Raw genomic sequence first — 6,202 nt, 5'->3', positions numbered from 1 at the left:
AATACACAACTTATGACTTTCCCCTTCTAAGAAACTGGTAGGATTCTGTTAAGATAGTATTCTCATTTATTAGGTATTCTTAAAAAGTTAGGTTGGACTTATTAACAGGTTGTCTGGTGAAATTTTAGAGAATTCAACATTAAGTAACCAACCATGTATACTACAATGTTAAATAGTTATGGTAAAATTTAGTGAAGCGCTGAAACATCAAAGAACATGTTTGCGCTCTACATATGCTGGTAAGTTTTAACAACTGCTTTATTTGGACTCTCTATATCTGAGCACTTCCTAAACTACAGTGTGCATATTACAGTTTTCATAGGCTAATTATATTGTTTTATATAATCAATTCTAAAATCATGTCTCTTATTTTTTCATATCTTTGTTCTACATAAAATTATCATAGGTACCCTATCATTCTCAATTGTTGAGAAACTTAACACAAGATTCTGTCATGAAGGATCAGCCAATCAGCAACTGTGACCAATTAGCAAATATCATTGCTTGAGTCACTAAAATGTGTCATGTAAATTCCTAGGGAGTGTGATGTGGATTGTAAAGCAGCATTTTTGTATTTATAGATGTAATCATCTATCCATTGAAGATAGTGGAGTAAGTAGTGGTATCTCTTTGCATTCTGCATAATTGGATGGATAGACTTGGGGGAGATGGTTAAGGTACTTAAGAATAATAGCTGAGCTCCTAGATATATTTAAATTTAAGCACTGTGTTTACTTAGCTATCAATTTTCTTTGTTTAATATTTCTCAGTGGAGTTTTCCACACCCACTGGTCAATTTCAGCATCTCGTATGTAAGGAGAGAAGCTTTGTTGTAAAGAAAAATGTAATCAGTCTGTTTTTACTATTTAAAATTGTTGAAAATTGTGGTTCAAATTTCAACAAGGATTTGAGGGATATTTACAATGATCACTAAACCAATACTTCCACTGATATTTGTAGTTGCTTATTAATCAATTTATTAATTTATAGATCCCATCTTATAGGTAGCAGGCTTTTAGTTTTAAGATAGTAAAGAAATGTTCTTAGGCCCTTTCACCTCTTATGCTGTAAGAAGTACAAGAAACAGAAATGCAAACTCTGGCCTTAATGGATCTAAGATAAATAAATATCTCCAAATCACAATATAAAAAGATGGAAAGTTGAAGACATGGTAATAGGACAACCAGGGCAGAAAAAAATGTCAAATCCCCATAGTAGATGAAGGAAATAGTAACAAGGTGGAAGCTGATTTACTCCAGACAACTCCTGGAAAGCTGAAATTTGAAGGCACGTATTATTGAAAAAGGTGCAGTTAGGTTGATGGTGGATATGCTTCTAAGAGATATTTTTTAAAAGTTTGTATATAGAGAAAGACAAACCCAAGATTACCACTTCCGTTACTAATAGTCACGTGGATAAACCATCTACATCCCAAGAGATAGGATATCTAATCTCTGAAGTAACTGAATCAGTTACTTCCAACTCCAGGATCCCAGGAAGGTAGGATGCTGCTTACAGAACTGTGACATTTGAGCTCTCTTTTTCTTCCTGGTTTCTATAAAACTAACAGAGAGGCTTATGACCTTCAATGAAGGATGTAAGAGCATCCTTCTCTGGCTAAACTGAACCACTCCAGAGAAGAGACATCTAAATATTGATATTGGGGAGTACCAAGTGAAAGATAAACAAATAGCCAAAGTTGAGGAACACATTTTAGGAAACTCTCCGAGGTGGAAGATGACTGAGTGAATAAACTTAAAACAAAACCACAAATAACTTAGGATGAACAAGACTTTACAGAAAGTAGAACATTTCAAAAAAAAAAAGTAAAATCAATATTCTCAGATAAATTCCAAAATAAGAACAGAGGAAGCTTTACAAAAGTTATACAAATTGTAATTAGAAAACAAAATAAGGATCTTATAAATTAATGATTAGATAAAATTAAAAGCATCTAATTTTTAAAAGATATGTCTGTAATATTTTTGGGAAATTACATGGATACAGATCTAGATAATAGTGGTGAACATATAAGAAGATATGTGTGAATGAGTCAGACAGTCCAATATCCTGTAAGAGATATTCCAGAAAACACAACAGAGAATAGAATAGGAAATTAGTAAAGAAATGATATTGGAAAAGAAATCCCAGAACTGAATAAAATAAGTCTCCACATTAGAATGGTCCATGAAGCATCCAAGAAAATGAATTTAAAAAAGATCCCCTCTGCGTGAAGCAAGTCAGAAAGAGAAAAACAAATACCGTATGCTAACGCATATATACGGAATCTAGAAAAATGGTACTGATGAACCTAGCGGCAGGACAGGAATAAAGACGCAGACGTAGAGAATGGACTTGAGGACACAGGGGGTGAAGGGGAAGCTGGGACAAAGTGAGAGAGTTGCATGGACATATATACACTACCAAACGTAAAACAGCTAGCTAGTGGGAAGCTGCTGCATAGCACAGGGAGATCAGCTCGGTGCTTTGTGATGACCTAGGGGGTGGGATAAGGGAGGGTAGGAGGGAGGCTCAAGAGGGAGAGGATATGGGGATATATGTATATGTATAGCTGATTCACTTTGCTGTACAGCAGAAACTAACACAACATTGTAAAGCAATTATACTACAGTAAAGATGTAAAAAAAAAAAAAAAAAAAAGACTCAAAAAAGATCCACTCTGTGGTATGTGCTCATGGTATTTTCCCCAAAATACTGCTTATAAAAAGAAGATCCAATATCTTTTAAATCTTAATAATAAGAAAGTTTCATACAAAGAACTGGACATCATCTTGGCAGGAGACTCAACATCCACACAGAAAGCTAGAAGATAATTGAATCAAATGTCTTCAAAAATCAGAGTGAATTTGTTTATTTACTTGTTCATTCATTCATTCATTCTAATAAATAATATGACTGAATATAGATTTATAAATTGAGTAAGAATAATGATGTGTTGACATAACCAATGTTTCAAAAATTTTCCTTCCATGCCCTGTTCTGGACTCGAATGCAGGATGCACTACAAAGATAATGAGAAAGAAAAGAAGAAAACGGAGGCACTGGATCCAGAGAAGAGAGATCTATTCCTGGAATGAGATCAAGGGAATTCCCTAGATGAGATCAAAGGAAAACCTGTGATAATATCTGTACAATAGGCCCTGATAAAAGCAACTACTATAATTTGGAGCAGTAAGGAAATGACTCCAGAAGAGATATCTACAAAGGGTGAAAAAAATGAAATTGACAGATTTTCTGAATATGTGAATATTGTATTGAGAGGATTTGGGGATCTTTTGGAGGGTGTAGGAAGTCTTGGCAAAAGATTCAAAGACTATTAAGTGATAAAAATGAGGAACGCTTAACTCCAGGATAAACGAAAGAAGGAGTAACAAGAAAGCAAGTATAATCATAGTGTACTGTGACTCAAAAGTGAACAATATTTACGTGGTCATGATTATTAAAATACCGAATATGGCATTACCTAAAGATTATGATATAACCATATTTGGAGAATAGAGGTAGGGAAAGTAGACAGTAGGAGAGCTAAAATCCTCACCTGCCACAATACAAAATTTAAGAAAATTTAAATATCAGTCTACAGATATCCATTTAGAGACATCAATATAAGCTTGTTATTTGGAAATATAGAAGCAAGATCCAGAAGAAAGTTTCTTCTTCCAAGTTTGGGATGAGGGTTGAAGGAGATTATGACATTCATCCTAAGCATGTGGTGACACTATTTAATTCTGTAAACACAATGTTTGTTTTACGTTGATAAAATATTAATTAGTTAAAATGATTTAGCATCATTACATGTACTTGGTTACTGTGATAGTAACCAAGAATAAAGGCTTGTCTTCAGAGAACTTTCCAGAAGTGTTGAGAATCTTTCAAATTTCAGTAATCTTCACTCTTTGTATGCTCTTTGAGTAGCATACAATTCAAATACTATCGCAGAATTTTTGCATAAAGACATTTTCACATAAATCTTCATGAATTAAGAAACTGAATTGAAAGCAAGACTTTCAAATTGCTTGGATTCAAATCCTGGATTCTATACCAGATCTCTCCATGCGTTTGAGCATTTATTAACTTCTCTTTACTTCATATGCAGTTTTCAAATGATTTTACTGCTTACCTTGTGGATTTGTTGCCCTTTTTCCTACTTCTTTGATGGTTAAGAAGATCACGTATGTAAAAGTGCTGAGCATGGGACTTGTTTTATAGTAACTAATGAATGAGGAGGAGGAGGAGAAGGATGACAACGATGAAAGGGGTGATGGTGATGATACAACTGTGCACTAAGGTAAATATTCATTATTCCTCAAGCCTCTTGAAAAATGAACAAAATTCCCAACCTATATAATAACCTTCTTTAACCCTAATTTTTTCATAAACTTGTAACAAATAACATCATGTGTGTTGACATCAAAATGAATTATCACTTGGAAACCAATCTTATAAAGACAGAAACATTTGGATCATCCTCATAATTGAAATCGAAGTTATTCAGGTGTGTACATTTTCATCATTTTTCTTAATTTTGATTCCATTTTTTGTTGGATTCTGTTCCCATGCAAGTCCATATTATTCATTTGCTTTGACTGTTCCATCTTTTAAAATATGAATCTCTATTTAAAGTCAAAGGAGACTCAATGCATGAAAGATGTACAAAATTGTGAAGGTGGGGGAAAGAAAGATGTCCCCAAAGGGTAGATTGCTTGGTCAAGAGTGACTCAGAATGAGACAGATAAATTATCTGTTACTACCATATTTTCCACAAAACATCAGAGAAGAGGGGAAAGGTTAAACATTAATGGTTCTTTGCCTAGTGATATCCTGTCCTTGTCATTTTGAATAATGCTTTCTTGAAGGGACACCACTGTTCTAAGGCTGTGAATTCACAGGAAAATTGCCGCTAACATTTTGGTGCTGACTCTTGTTTTTAATTACAAAATACCAAGAGAGGTATCAGAAACAGAGTGATTTTTAATTTTCTTTCCAGTTTACGGGTTTTTAAAAATTAAGTTTTAATCATTTACAGAGAAGAAAGTCACATTGGTGTAGTAAACCACCTGAAAATAGAATTTTATCCCCTAGTCATGGTTTGAAATAAAGTAGTGCTTTCGAAATGGCAATCCATATTTTGAAGGCTGATTAGAGACATATCAGATATTTAGCATGTTGTGAGCTTCTTCTAGGCCTATTTATTGTCTAAGCAGCACTTAAGAAAATAAGACATAATCCCACACTAAGCCTGAGGCATAATCAATCTATTCGATAATTCCCTCTATGTCTTAACCTCATAAAGTCACTCCATTGTTGGTAAGTCTTGATACAAAGTCGGCGGTTCAAAGCTACAGACAGAAGGCTAAAGCCCACTGCATGTAATAGAGGTACCCATTTAAGCCCTTCTTCAATAACTTGACCTCAAAAAATGTCCACATCACCAACTGTGTCAGTGGTTAAAGCGGGTCACTTCTTGAATATCTGACAGCTCCTGAAGTATCTGTTTTTCTTACTCCTGAGAATGATTAGAGATAGAACGACTTGGAATTCATTTTAAATGTATAAGTGACAATGTGATCCAATTCAACATAAAGAGTAATAATATAGTTATCTGTTATGATTCTAATATTTTAGCTAGTTTTTATTGTCCGTAATGACAACCTTCATGCCGTAACATCTCTCTTGTCAATTCCATATGAAAAATAATGTAGAACCAGCAACATACATTTGGAGGTTTTGAATTCATAGGCAACATTAAAAGTTTAATAATTTTATGCTTAATGAGAACATCACAAATATATTTTCAGGTGTATCTTCCTTGTCTGTGAATCCCAGTTATTGTTGTTCGTTGTTTTTATGTAAGTTGCTGGTCATCAATATGTTCATAAGTTATTCTCCAAAGGACCTAAGTGTCATAAGCAAGACATTTTGCAGTGATTTTAAAAGGCTTGTCCCTTTTGAGTCTATTGACCATTGGCTTTTGAATTACAAAAACTTGTTCCTGAGAGGCAGCAAGAGAATTACAACTACATTTTATGCACAACAAATAGCCATGTCATCTCCCATGTCTACATGATAATAAACAAGTGCTTGGGAGGAAATAACCTAGTGCATAATGTCACTAAGGAGTTTATCTGCAAGAAAACAAAATTTTTTAAAGAAAATGCTTCATTCCAATGCCTCTTTTTAG

This window comes from Eschrichtius robustus, chromosome 12, assembly GCF_028021215.1.
Source record: "Eschrichtius robustus isolate mEscRob2 chromosome 12, mEscRob2.pri, whole genome shotgun sequence".
In the NCBI taxonomy this organism is placed as follows: Eukaryota; Metazoa; Chordata; class Mammalia; order Artiodactyla; family Eschrichtiidae; genus Eschrichtius; species Eschrichtius robustus.
This window is presented reverse-complemented; position numbering follows the sequence as displayed.